The sequence below is a fragment of the Gossypium arboreum genome, chromosome 6, assembly GCF_025698485.1.
Source record: "Gossypium arboreum isolate Shixiya-1 chromosome 6, ASM2569848v2, whole genome shotgun sequence".
Lineage (NCBI taxonomy): Eukaryota > Viridiplantae > Streptophyta > Magnoliopsida > Malvales > Malvaceae > Gossypium > Gossypium arboreum.
In genome coordinates, this window is record NC_069075.1 from 28,472,314 (window position 1) to 28,487,050 (window position 14,737).

A 14,737-nucleotide genomic window follows, 5' to 3' on the forward strand; every position below is an offset into this window, starting at 1 on the left:
TTTAATTGCTCCAAACATGCCTCACTAACCCAACATGTTGGAAACATGTTTTCCTTTGCCCATCACATCCATCTTGGCCAGCCACTATAGAATAATTTGGGCAATTTTGACATGCAAGTCCACCTTTGTGTCAACATGCACAAATAAGCTATTACAAATTAGCCTATCATTTTTTTTACCATGTTTCACCTTGATCCCTATTTAATAATTTCTCATACATTTGGTAAAATTAGAGAATGAAACTTCCACATATTCATGCACACACATAGTAAGCATAAAATATAACAATTAATTATTTTTATGCCTCGGTTTTGTGGTCCCGAAACCACATTCCGACTAGGGTCGTTTTAGGGCTGTCACGACTCTCCCCCACTTAAGAAATTTTCGTCCCCGAAAATCTTACCGGTAAATAGGGTTGGGTATCGCTCTTAAATAGAGTTCTCGGTTTCCCAAGTAGCTTCTTCTATCCCGTGTTTGAGCCATAACACTTTCACTAGCGGAACCCGCTTGTTTCGCAACTCTTTCACTTCACGTGCTAGGATACGAATCGGTTCTTCCTCATAACTCATATTGGCTTGAATTTCAACCTCTGAAGGACTAATCACGTGTAACGGATCAGATCTATATCGTCGAAGCATCGAAACATGAAAGACGTCGTGAATCTTTTCGAGTTCAGGGGGCAAAATCAATCGATACGCAAGTGGGCCAACTCGTTCGGAGATTTCGTACTGCCCAATGAACCTCGGACTCAATTTGCCTTTACGGCCAAATCTGAGTATCTTTTTCCAAGGCGAAACCTTAAGAAACACTTTATCTCCCACCTGATACTCGATGTCCTTTCGTTTCAGATCCGCGTACGACTTCTGACGATCGGAGGCTATCTTCAAACTTTCACTTTCTGTTCAGCATCTTTAATCAAATACACCCCGAAAATTTTGCTTTTACCGAGCTCAGTCCAAAACAATGGTGTACGGCATTTACGCCCGTACAAGGCCTCGTAAGGTGCCATCTTAATACTTGATTGAAAACTATTACTGTAAGCGAATTCAATCAAAGGCAAATACCGTTCCCATGAACCACTGAACTCGAGGATGCAACATCTCAACATATCCTCAAGTATTTGAATTATCCGCTCGGATTGACCATCGGTTTGGGGGTGAAAGGCGGTGCTGAAATGCAACTTGGTACCCAAAGCTTCTTGCAACTTCTTCCAAAATCGCGAGGTAAATCTCGGATCTCTATCCGACACGATGGAAATAGGTACCCCGTGTAATCTCACAATTTGAGAAACGTACAATTCGGCTTGTTTGTCCATTGAAAAATCCGTACGTACGGGGACAAAGTGAGCCGACTTAGTCAATCTATCTACCACGACCCAAATCGTATCCTTCTTCCTCGTTGACAACGGCAGTCCGGATACAAAGTCCATTGTGACTCGATCCCATTTCCACTCGGGTATCGTGATCGGCTGAAGTAATCCTGAAGGCACTTGATGTTCCGCTTTCACTTGTTGACATATTAAACATCTCGAAACAAAGTCGGAGATGTCTCGTTTCATACCATGCCACCAAAACCGACGTTTCAAGTCATTGTACATCTTCGTACTCCCCGGGTGGATTGCCATTCGGCTACAATGGGATTCGTTCAGAATTATCGAAATAAGTTCCGAATTCTTTGGAACACACAGAAGACTTCTGAACCTCAAACAATCGTCATCATCGATTTGGAACTCCGATTCCTTGTTCGGAACACACTCAGCCAACGCCTTTGTCGCAGATTTAAGTCTCTTTGAGTCATCAAATATTTGAGACTTTTGTGATCCGAATACACATGGCACTTCTCACCAAATAAGTAATGTCGCCATATCTTTAAGGCGAATACGATGGCAGCCAATTCGAGATCATGGGTCGGATAATTTTTCTCATGTGGCTTTAATTTTCTCGACGCATAAGCCACAACTCGCCCCTCTTGCATCAATACGCAACCCAACCCAAGTAGGGATGCGTCACTATAAATGACAAACTCTTTGCCTGATTCATGTTGCACTAGAATTGGAGCTTCAGTCAAATAAGTTTTCAGTTGATCGAAGCTTTTCTAACATTTCTCCGTCCATTCGAACTTAACATCCTTTTGGAGTAGCTTCGTCATTGGTGTGGCTATCGTCGAGAAACCTTTTACATATCGTCGGTAATAACCGGCAAGTCCCAAAAAGGCCCGAACCTCGAATATTTTTCGAGGCTTCCTTCAGTTGATCGAACAATTCATCGATACGCTGTAACGGATATTTGTTCTTTATTGTCACTTTATTAAAGCGACGATAGTCGATGCACGACCTCATGGTTCCGTCCTTCTTTTCACAAACAACACCGACGCACCCCAAGGTGAAAAACTTCGGACGAGCAAAACCTCTATCCACCAATTCTTGCAACCGAGCTTTCAACTCCTTTAATTCCGTTGGTGCCATACGATGCGAGCTATCGAAGTTGGAGTGGTACCAGTAATCGATTCGATGCCAACTCTATTTCCGTGCAGGTGGTAAACCCGCAATTCTTCGTGGAAAACATCCGGTATTCACAAACCACTGGCATAGATTCGGGTTTCTTTTCGACTCCTTGTCATCGAGCACATACGCAAGGTATGCTTCGCACCTTTCTTACATATTTCTGGGCCAACATTGCTGATATTATAGCTGGCAACCCCTTTAAGTCCGTAGACTCAACCCGAATTATCTTGTTATTCGCGCACCTCAAATCAATAGTCTTGCTTTTTGCAATTTACAACCGCATCGTGCATGGTCAACCAATCCAAACCAAGAATAACGTCAATTCATCGAACGGCAAAAGCATCAAGTCCGCCGGAAAACAAGAACCTCGAATACTAGGGACTTTTCTTACACACTTTGTTGACAAGCACGTAATGACCCAAGGGTTTGACACCGAATTACGAACTCAAGAGACTCAATAGGCAAAGTCTTCTTGGATGTTAAGGTTTCGCATATATAAGAGTGAGTAGAACCGGGGTCAATCAAAGCAATCACATTAGTATCAAAGAGAGTGAAAGTACCGGTAATAACATCCGGTGAGGCAAAGATCCTCACGTCTGGCGTATGGCATAAGTCCTAGCAGAGCACGAGCCTCGATCGATGGTGGCATCTCTAGATCCTCTCGACCGCCACTAGCATTGCTCAGGTTTCTAAACGGCCTACCTCGAATTGTGGTAGCGCCGGGTTCCCACTTTGATTTACGTTTTGTTCGGATAAGCTCGGGCAATCTTTAATGAAATGATCGATGATCCGCACTTGTAACAGAGCGGTCACGGAATCTACAACTTCGAATGCCATTTGCCACAATATTGGCACTCTCGTTCGTCTCGACGATCATTGCCAACACGGCAATCAAGTGACTCAGCGTGCCCATAGGGGGTCGATCGCGGTCTCATCTAGAAAAGCCCGAAGTGTCTCTAGACCGGCCTAAGCCATCTCTAAATTTCTTTGATGGCGTGGGAAAGGCTTCCCAAGTCCTCTTACTGAAACTCCCTTGCTCCCACTTCAGCTTTTCTTTTCTCCATATCGAGCTCCTCGGCTTTGCACGCCGCTCGACAAGAGCCACAAACTCTGATTTCCAAAATGCCAACATACAGACTTTATATCATCATTCAGTCCATCTTGAAGCGTTTACACATCACGACTTCAAGAAATGCATTCAGCAGCGTCTGGCTAAGCCTCACAAATTTTCGTTCGTAGTCGATGAACCGACATGGAACCTTGTTTAAGTTCAAGAAATTCCTTCCATTTTGATCCATAAATCTCTGGTGATATACTTCTTTGAACTCGGTTAGAAAGAACTCCCAAGTTACTTGCTCTCTAGGCACAACAGAAGTCGAGTACTCCACCAAGAGGCGGAATCGCGTAGCAAGGAGATAGTACACTTTAAGCATTCATCGGTGTACAAGATAGCTCATCGAGCACCGGATAGTGTTGTCCAACCAAAATTCAGCTTGCTCAAGATCGTCGCCATCCGTAACTTTAAATTCAGTAGCCCCATGATTTCAATTCATCGATTGGGGCTTACTTGGCCTTACTTGGTCGGTTCTGGGAGGTATTATAGGTGCGGGGTTGCATTAGTCGGGAATGGAGGTTGTGGAACAGTAGTGTTAGTTCGAATGTATTGGTTGAACCAATCATTCATCACGCTATAAAAGGCTTGCTTAGCCTCATCATTCGGATTGCTAGCAATAGGTTGAGAGTCCGCCGACGCCGTCCCTTGTGCGGGAGCAGGCGCCACACTCTCCACATCATCAGCTATTGCTCGGTTGGGATCGGGATCCATTACAAATAATTAAACACAAATTCAAAATATCAGAAATCACCACGCTATCAATTTATCACTATATGGCATGTATAGCTAGACCCAAACGTATCACGGTAGTCCTAGAATCGACTAAACCGTGCTCTGATACCAATAAAATTGTAACACCCCGAACCCAAGCCCGTTGCCGGTGTCGGACACGAGGGGTTAACAAGCCAAACCCACTTATAGCACCGACCAATTTGACATTTCCAGGCAAGCTGGAAAGCTGCGTCACTGTCGCCTTAAAAGGCATATCTCGAGTTACAAAACTCGGAAACTGATTCTGTAAATTTTCCCTGAATTTAGACTCATATATACATCCCTGGATTTATTTCTAGAATTTTTGGTCGGGCCAATTGGTACAGTTTATTAGTTAAAGTCACCCATGTTACAGGGGTCGACTACACTGACCTTCACGCATTACAACTGGAATATCTCCCTGTACAAGGCTTCAATGCTGATTCCGTTTGTTTCTAATGAAACTAGACTCAAAAAGGAATCTGTACATATAAGGCATGACTTCTAATTCCTTCTGGATAATTTGTGGTAAATTTTCAAAGTCAAGATAGGAGATCCAGAAACTGTTCTGGCCCTGTCTCACGAGAACTTTAATATCTCTTAGTAAACTGATCATATGATCATTTCGTTACTTTCATATGAAAATAGATCCATCAAGGTTAGTTTACATAATTTATTCACTATTTAATACCATTCCTACTATTTTTAGTGATTTTTCACATTCACGTCACTGCAGCTGGCAGCATCTGTTTTTAAGGTAGGCCTTACCTAAATTGTAGTCTCTATGGACCAACTATAGTCTTGTCATACATAGGTCCACTTATGATCATATTTAGCCATTCCAATGGCTGATCATGTGACTAACACCCCCATTCCAATCCATAATCACATCATGAAACCATATATAATTACAAACCAAAAATTCGAATGGTCTAATGCCATACTCCACCTTTACGAGCCATTTTCGCATGGCCGTACACATATACATCACAAAGATACTTGAAAACAACCAAGGGTAGTCCTATACATGCCATATCCAAAATTCAACTAAAGGAGTACCAAAAGGGCTTTGATAGTGTGGTTGACTTCAACTTCGATGATCCCGAATCCGATCGCTAACGAGCAAAATCTATAAAATAGAGAGCCAAAGCAACGGGTAAGCATTTTTATGCTTAGTAAGTCTCAAGTAATGAAATCGGCTTTGACTAAAGCATTACATTCACATAGCCAAATGAATCACTTTATTAATACACATTCACATAATCGTACCTACTTCACACTTCATCAATATATACATTCACAAGATATCAACCCATTTCAAGAGCTGAAAATTGTTAGTCGATTGAACGAATATTATTTCAAACGATCGACTTTTCCATTGCACATGTAAACATACCTTATCCTTTGGGCTTTTCGAGCGTACTAATTGGATTTATTACAGCAACCAACGCTCACCTTCAACCCAAGCTTCTTCGAATACAACCGGATATAACCACACGCACGAATGCCCTCGGTCTTAGCCCGGATATAACGACTTGCACAAATGCCTTCGGTATTAGCCCGATATAACAACTTGCACAAATGCCTTCGGTATTAGCCGGATATAGTCACTAGCACAATTGCCTTGGGTCTTAACCGGATATAATTACTAGCATAAATGTCTTCGGGACTTAGCCCGGTATCATTCAATTGCTCATGCACACATAAATCAATAATCATTACACATCCATATTTCATTTTCATTACTAAGGCTCGAACACAAACATATCACTAGCATAATTGCCTTGGGACTTAGCCCGGTACCATTCAAATACTCATACACACATATATCAATAATCATTACACATCCATATTTCATTTTCACATTCGAAGGCTCAAACACAAACATATCACTAGCATAATTGCCTTCGGACTTAGCCCGGTACCATTCAAATACTCATACACACATATGTCAATAATCATTACACATCCATATTTCATTTCACATAATTCAAGTAGGGTCATTACTCAAGACTTACCTCGGATGTTGTCGAACGGCTTCAACGGCTATTCGATCACTTTTTCCTTTCCTTTATCCAATTGTGGCCCTCTAAGCTCTTGAGCTAATTCAAACAATTTCAACTTATTAAAGTCTCACTTGCTAGCCTTGGCGAATACACATATCATTGACCCAACATCACATAACTAAGCACTTTAGTCAATTTTCTTTAATTTCGCACACATTCGGCCTTAGCTCACAATCAAGGTAGCCGATTACCTAATTCAAGAATAGGCATCATTATGCTTGCCTCTAACCGAATGCATGCACAACAATTCCCCTATTGTGGCCGAATATGCATGTCCATGTTAGGGCCAATTTTATACTTCAAAACCGAAACATCATCACATATAAACATATATCAAAACACAAATTTTACCTATCATGCAACAAGCAAAAATCGCACTTATGAGCATACCATGGCGAATACATCACACACCATCCCCTTTCAATTTTCGGTCATGGTTAAACATAGAACTCCATGTCTTATTCAAGAATGCTAAGAGAAAATTCAAGAGTAGTCAATCCATCATTACATGCATCATCAACAAGCTTCATATTTAGCATGCAATGACTTTAACACAATATCAACCTTGGCCAAATACCATTTCCATGGCATAACAAGGATTTGAACCATGGCTAACATGAACATCAAGTTAGCAACTAAAACATGCATGAATCTCATGACACAACCTCATACATACCTTAATCTTGATGCAAGTATAGCCAAATCTCCTTCTAGATCTCTTCTAAACCAAAATGGAGCAAAAATCCTCCCTTTTTCCCTTAGTATTTTCAGCCAAAGAATTGAGAATGGATGAACAAATTTTTCTCCTTTCTTTTCCTCTACTCACGGCAACAAAGGGCATCCATCCATTTTTTTTGTCAACCTTTTCTTTAATGCTAACACATTATTTAATTGCTCCCAACATGCCTCACTAACCCAACATGTTGGAAACATGTTTTCCTTTGCCCATCACATCCATCTTGGCCGGCCACTATAGAATAATTTGGGCAATTTTGACATGCAAGTCCACCTTTGTGTCAACATGCACAAATAAGCCATTACAAATTAGCCTATCATTTTTTTTACCATGTTTCACCTTGATCCCTATTTAATAATTTCTCATACATTTGGTAAAATTAGAGAATGAAACTTCCACATATTCATGCACACACATAGTAAGCATAAAATATAACAATTAATTATTTTTATGCCTCGGTTTTGTGGTCCCGAAACCATATTCCGACTAGGGTCGTTTTAGGGCTGTCACACGAATGTTACACCATGAATATCCAGTTTGTTCCCCATTGTCCCAACTAGATCTTTCTACTATCTCAATCATTACTATACAATCTCAGTTCACAATCCAACAAATCATACTATATCAATTCAATGAAAATTAAAATGCATACATTAATAATGAGTTGTATTATTTACATATAACTTACCTCGGCTTACAAAATGTACCTGACTAGTCGACTTAATTGGATTGCTTGGCTTTTCCCCGGTCTAGGGTCGGCTTTGGAAAATCTTGATCTATAATAAAAAAATGTACTCGTTTAGTCACTAATTACAATTAGGCAATCATAAATTCACATATTTAGTAAAATGACCATTTTGCCCCTAGACTTTGCCAAAATGACCATTTTACCACTATGCTCGAAAATTTATTTTTATCGAATTTGTTCGTATTTCAAGTCTATCTAAACTCTTTTTACTCTTATAGCAACTTCAAAATTTCATTATTTCACACACTTATTACTTATTTTGCAACTTATGCAAAATAGTCCCTTTAGGTGTTTTCATGCTAACACCTTTCACAAAAGTTGTTTATGACACAACTAGGACTCATATTCTTCCATAAAAACTCAAAAACTATCACAAATACATCCATGTAAAAATCCTAAACTCTTGACCATTTTGCAAAATAGACCCCTTATTTGAAAGCTCATGCTCTAAGGGTCTCAAAAATACAAAAATATTCAAGAAAAGCCATTAAAATCACTTGTAGAGATGTTAAGTAGCTAAAATTTTCAAGCTCTGAAAACCCTTTCTTTTTTCTGGAAAATTAGGCTAAGAAGAAGAGAATGAAGAGAAAAATATGAAGGCTAGGCATATGCATTATTTTATCACTAAAAATGACATCATCCACCTAATATTTTTTACCATATAATTTTCTATTACCCATGGCCGGACAACACTCTTAAAAAGGGTCTAATTGCCCTTTAAAGGTCCCTAATTTATATTCTTTAGCTATTTAACACATTTGGGTACTAAAATGCAACTTTTACCTTTTATGTGATTTAGTCCTTTTTTGTAATCGGGCTCACAAACGTTAAAATTGACCTACCAAATTTTTCTTACACTAATATAACCATGTTATAACCTCATATTTGAAATGAAATAAATTTTCTAACCTCAGATTTGTGGTCTTGAGACCACTGTTTTGACTAGGCTGTAAATCGGGCTGTTATAGTATGGGTCGTTGTTGATAGATTGGCGAAATTGGCTCATTTTATTCCTGTACGTACCGATTATTCACTTGATAAACTAGCTGAATTGTACATTGCTAAAATTGTTAGATTGCATGAAGTGCCTACTTCTATTTTTTCGGATAGATGTCTGAGGTTTACATCGTGATTTTGGAAGAAATTGCAAGAAGCGTTGAGTACAAAGTTGAATTTTAGTGTCGCATTCCATCTGTAAACTGACGGTCAATTTGAGAGAGTGATTCAAATTCTCAAAGATATGCTTTCTGTTGTGTTTTAGAGTTCGAAGGTAGTTGGGAGAAATATTTACCATTGGTCAAATTTGCTTATAACAACAATTATCAATTGAGTATAAAGATGGCACCGTATGAAGCATTATATGGCCACAAGTGTCAAACTCCATTGTACGAGACCAAGATTAGTGAGAAACATATTCACAAGGTTGATTTGGTTAGAGAAACCAAAGAGAAAGTGAAAGCAATTCATGATTACTTGAAAGCAGCTTCGGATCGACAGAAACTGTACGCGGATTGGAAACAGAAGGATATTGAATTTCAAGTTGGTGATAAAGTGTTTCTAAAAGTATCACCGTGGAAGAAAATTCTTAGGTTTGGTTGTAAAGGGAAGTTGAGTCCATATTTCATTGGGCCGTATGAGATTATTGAAAGACTAGGGCTGGTGGCATATCAACTAGCTTTGCCGTCAGAGTTGGAAAGAATTCACAATGTGTTTCATGTGTCAATGTTGCGATGATATTGATCATATCTTTCGCATGTAAATTTCCCAACAGAGATTGAGATTTGACCCGATATGACATATGATGAAGAACCGATTAAAGTGTTAGCTCGAGAGGTTAAACAGTTGAGAGATAAAAGCATAACTCTAGTGAAAGTTTTGTGGCAATGACACAGATTCGAAGAGACTACGTGGGAACCCAAGGAAGCTATAAGAAAACAGTACCCTAACCTCTTTTCTGGTAAGATTTTCGGGGATGAAAATTCCTAAAGGGGGAGAATTGTAACAACCCGTTTTTGGGTCAAATCAAAACAGTGATTTTGGGACCCCAAATCTGAAGTAGAAATATTTTTTTTACTATTTCTTTAAGGTCTAAGCATGATAGAATAATTGTGTGAAAATTTCGTTAAGAAATTTTATCGATTGAGTACTCAATGTGACTAGAAGGACTAAATTGCAATAGGTGATTATAGGCTAAAGGTGGTAAATTGTTATGAAATTCTAAATTACAGGTCCTCAAATGGTAATTAGATGATTATAGGATAGACAAAAATGGACATGGAGTAGGTAAAATTTCAAAGTTTAAGTGAGAGGTAAATAGGTAATTTGGTAAATAAAGCCAAAATAACTAAATAAAAGATGTCATCTTCTTCAATTTAGTCCCTTATAGCTGAAATTTTGGGGGAAACCATAGCTAGGGTTTTGGCCAAGCTTTCAAGCTCGATTGCAAGTCTATTCTTGTCCCGTTTTTAATGACTTTTATATTTTTGAGATCGTTGTAACTTGATTTAGCTATTTCAAGGACTAATTTGAAAGAAAGTTAAAATCCAAAATTTTACTCATGTTGAATATGCTTGTATTTTGATGTTTGATGGTAGAAAATGCATGTTTGTTGCTTGTTAAATGACTTTTATAAAGTGATTTTCGGTAAAAACATCAAATAGGGATTTATTTGTAAAAGTCTATAAAATGTGTAGAAAAGTGTGAATAAATGAAAAATGTGGGTTGTTATGAGTACAAAAAACATTTGGCTAGGCTTGAATTTTGACGAAATTGGATGAAATCCATTTTACGAGCCTAGGGACTAAATTGTAAAATGTTGAAAAAGTTAGGGGTAAAATTGTAAATTTTTGTTTTTAGGCTGAATTGAATAATGTGATGATTAAATAAGTTAAATGTGGTATTATAGATCAAGAAAAATAAAGTTCGGGTCTAGATCGGGGGAAAAACTAAGTAATTGACAAATAGATCTCTTTGGCTGTTTTTATAACCGAGGTAAGTTCGTATGTTAAATAAGCTTTACTTCAAATGTGTTTAAATGCTTTAATTTATGCATGATTTGTGTAATCGACCTTACGGACACATTTGACAACAATTTGGCAAGAGAGAATTCCCAATCAAACCTTAGGAATAGATTAGGATACAAGTGACATGTCACTAGGGTTTTAAGTTATGTGATTCCGGGTGCTGATCCTGTACAACGTACCGGTGGTTGAGTATACCGACATATGTTGCAGTTACTTGATAGCTTGAGTGAGAAGCACCGTGTAGCTACTTCTAGACTGACAGCTTGTGTAACACCCCTTACCCGTATTCAACGCTAGAACAGGGTACGAGGCATTATCGGACTCATCACACGAACAAACATACAATTTTGGGTTACAAATTTCCATCCAAATTAAAACATTTCACGTTCAATCATAAAGTCCCTAATATGAGCCGAAGAGGCCCAAAACATGCTTTGGAAGTGGTTCGGGACTAAACCGAGAACTTTAGAAAATTTTACAAAACTTAGAAAATTTTTCACTAAACAGGGGTCACACGCCCATGTGGGTATGGGGCACGCCTGTGTGGGTAGGCCGTGTTGTCATACACACCTGTGTTCCTAACTCGTGTAACTCTCTATCTGTCACCCAAGAACAAATTGAAGACACATGGCCAAGTCACACGCTCGTGTGCTAGGCTGTGTGGTCGATTTAAAATTTATGAATTTTCATCAAAATAGGTGCAGACTTCACATGCCCAAGACGCACGGCAGTGTCCAAGGCCTTGGCCCTCACATGGCTGAGACACACAGCCGTGTTTCTGCCCATGTACTCAATATTGGGCATTTTATTTTGCAAAAATTATGGTGTAGGGGACACACGGCCTAAACATATGCCCGTGGGGCACACCGTGTGTCACACACGGCCTAGACACACGCTCGTGTGTCTACCCGTGTAGACAAAAATTAGGTTATTTACCAAGCCATTTTGTCACCCTTTAATGTACACACCTACACAACAAAAAATAGCACCAATTCAAGCATTCACATACAACCAAATCAGCCACAACCAAGACATCAACACATCATTCACATGCTACCATCTATCACACACAAACATCACATACTTATCAACTCAAATCATGTAAATTCCCATATCCATGAAAGGCATAATCATATAAATTGCTTATACCAATACTAGCCAATTTCGAAATGAGCTTTCAACCAATATAAGCCAACACATTTGGCTAAATCAATTATGACACATAACAAAATGGCCAAGTCCCCTACACATGCCATAACTCAAAATGTTGAAATCATTGGTACCAAAATAATTTTTGAAAGTGTGAGTGGATCTCTAACGATCTCTGATCCCTAAGCTAGATTGGTGACATAATAAAAAAAGGGAAAGGAAAGGGAGTAAGCTATATTGCTTAGTAAGTTCCTATGCAAATAATGAGCATCATAACTACACATTTAACATGAAATTAACGTGACGAAAATTGGCATGAATGTTATTAAAATCTTACAGTCATAACTTACTCAATCACAACGTTACCAATGTTTCATCACATATCGAGCTCATTACGCATGAGTTTTATGTACATACCTGTACCAACTCGCAACATAACCATAGTCTTTCACAACTTTGACATTCTCGTTGAACACTCGGAATATTAACAGATACTCGAAAATCTTGCACATAAGTGCCATACATGTAGCCGAAGCTACCTCACATATCATAATAGATATAGGCTCGTTTTTTAGCTACTCACAGGCCTGCTTACACAAGCTGTTAGTCAGAACGTAGCTACACAGTGCTGCTCACACAAGCTGTCAGTCAAGACGTAGCTACACAGTGTTGCTCACACAAGCTGTCAGGTATCCGCAACATATACTGGGCTACCCAGCCACTGGTAGGACGTACGAGACCAACACCTAGATTACATGATTGCATATAGACATGGGTTCCTAGTGATATGAAACTCGTATCCTATTCTATTCCCAAGGTTCAACAGGGATTTCTCACTTGTCGAACATTTTCGAATACATCCAAAGAGTCATTCACAATTCATACAATATTAAATCATTTAAATCATAATTATAACAATGCATTATTTACCTACAAACTTACAATGGTACAAAAATAATAGAATTGGACCTAATCGTCAAACACTTTGTTTTTCCCCAGATCTAGGTCCGAACCTCATTTTTCTTGATCTATAATAACAAATTTAACTCATTTAATAATCACATTGTTAAATTCAGTCCAAAAATCATATTATGGTAAAATTACATTTTTGCCCCTAATGTTTCACATTTTTACAATTTAGTCCCTAGGCTCGTAAAATGATTTTCATCCAATTTCTTCGTGACCTAAGCCTAGCCAAATCTTTATCATACTTATACCAGCCCAAATTTTTTCATTTAATCACACTTTTACTACTCATTTTTGTAACTTTTACAAATAGGTCTTTTTTGACATTTTTACCGAAAATCACTTAGCAAAAGTTGTTTATCTAACAACAAACATGCATTTTCTACCATTAGACATCAAAATACACAAATATCTATCATGGGTAAAAATTTAGACTTTGATTATTTCTTAAATTAGTGGTAGAAATAGATAGATCGAGTTACAATGACTTCAAAAATGTAAAGAGTATTAAAAACAGGGCAAGAACAGACTTATAGTCGAGCTTGGAAGATGAACAAACCATAGCTATGTCTTCCTTAGGGATATTCAGCCATGGGAGAAGAAGATGGACAAGATTTTGGCTTGATTTTTTCTTTTTAATTCATTTAATTACCAAATGACCAAAATGCCCTTTTCTTAAAACATAAAATTTCTCTTCCTTCATGTCCATTTTTCTCCACTAACTTATCAAATGGTCTAATTACCATCTACGGACCTTCAATTTAAAATTTCATAGCAATTAGACACCTCTAGCTTCTAGAACTCGAGTTTTGCACTTTTTTCAATTTAGTCCTTTTTACTAAATTGAGTGCTCAAACGTCAAAATTTTCGAACGAAATTTTCAGAGAATCATTTATTAAAACTGTAGACCATAAAAATATAAGAAAAATAAAGCTTTCTACGTTGAATTTATGGTCCCGAAACCACTGTTCCGGTTACAACGCTTCCCCATTTAGGGATTTTCATCCCCGAAAATCTTACCAGAAAATAGGTTTGGGTATTGTTTTCTCATAGCTTTCTCAGGTTTCCACGTAGCCTCTTCAACCCCATGTCATTGCCACAAAACTTTCACTAGGGCTATACTTTTATTTCTCAACTATTTAACTTCCCGAGCTAAGATCTTGATCGGTTCTTCACCATACGTCATATCAGGTCGTATCTTAATCTTTATCGGAGAAATCACATGTGAGGGATCATAACGGTATCGTCGTAACATCGACACATGAAACACATTATGAATCCTTTCCAATTCTGTCGGTAAAGCTAACCGATATGCCACTGGCCCTATTCTTTCAATAACCTCATATGGCCCAATGAAATGTGGACTCGCCTTTACGGCCAAATCTCAGAATCTTCTTCCACGGAGAGATTTTCAGAAATACTTTATCACCAATCTGAAATTCTATCTCTTTTCTTTTCAAATCTGCGTACGACTTTTGTCGATCTGAAGCAGATTTCAGGCAATCATGGATTTCCTTTGCTTTTTCTTCGATTTCTCTAACAAAATCAACCCCATGCATCTATTTCTCACTAAGTTCTATCCAATACAACGAAGTTTGACACTTACGGCCATACATTGCTTCATACGATGCCATCTTTATACTCGACTGAAAACTATTGCTATAAGAAAATTCGACCAATGG